This window comes from Arachis duranensis, chromosome 1 (assembly GCF_000817695.3).
Source record: "Arachis duranensis cultivar V14167 chromosome 1, aradu.V14167.gnm2.J7QH, whole genome shotgun sequence".
Taxonomy (NCBI): Eukaryota; Viridiplantae; Streptophyta; class Magnoliopsida; order Fabales; family Fabaceae; genus Arachis; species Arachis duranensis.
The window spans coordinates 79682962-79684191 of record NC_029772.3 but is presented as its reverse complement, the minus strand read 5'-3'; positions in this window follow the sequence as shown (position 1 = coordinate 79684191).

Genomic DNA, 1230 nt, shown 5'->3' with positions numbered 1-1230 from the left:
AAAGCTTTAGACTAACATTGCATGATTCCTGGAATTCTCATTAAGAATTTTGAATCCTTTATTTTACTTCTCCATATAATTTTTGAAAAAGCACAAAAAAATTATAAAATCATAAAATCAAAAATATTTTATGCTTCTTGTTTGAGTCTAGTGTCTAATTTTAAGTTTGGTGTCCATATCATGTTTTTAGTCTTCTAATTTTTGAAAATTACAAGCATTATGTTCTTCATTGATCTTCAAGATGTTCTTGATGATTTCCTTGCTCTGATCTTTAAATTCTCTTGTTTTGTGTGTTTTGTTGTTTCTCATATGCATTCTCAATTTGTTAGTGTCAGTAGTATACACACTTCTAAGTTTGGTGTCTTGTATGCATTGTTTATTTGATCTTAGTTGCATCTTGATTGTTCATAAAAAAAATCCAAAAAATTTTTAAATTGTGTCTTTTCAAGTCAATAATACAGAGAATTGAATATTCAGAACATACAGCAGAGGAATTACATAGAAAAAGCTGGGCTTTCAAAACGCCCAGTGAGGAAGGAAAATTGGCGTTTAAACGCCAGCCAGGTACCCTGGCTGGGCGTTTAACGCCCAAAAAGGTAGAGTTTTGGGCGTTAAACGCCAGAATGGATACCATTCTGGGCGTTTAACGCCAGAATGGCACAAGAGGGAAGATTTTGTTTTTAATTCAGATTTTTTTTCAAGTTTCCATAATTTTTCAAAATCAAATCTTTTTCAAATCATATCTTTTCAATCATATATTTTCAAAATCAATTTCTTTCCATTTTTCAAAAATACTTGCTAACAATTAATGATTTGATTCAAAATTTCAAGTATGTTGCCTTTTCTGTTGAGAAAGGTTTAATGTCTGAATCATATCTTTTAAATTTCTTGTTAGCCAAGTCATTAATTTTAAAAATAAAATCTTTTTAAATTGTTTTTCAATCATATCTTTTTAATCACATCTTTTTCAAAATAGTTTTCAATCATATCTTTTTGATTTCTAATTTCAAAATCATTTTCAAAATCACTTTATTTCTTTCCCAACTTTAATTTTCGAAAATCATCAATCAAATTTTCAAAATTTCTTTTAATTATTTTAAAATCTTTTACTTTAATTTCAAAAATTCTTCCCTTCTTCTCACATCCTTCTATTTATGGACTAATACTCCTCCTCAATACACAATTTGAACTTTATCCCTCTTTATAAGTTCGAATTCTTCTACCTCCTCT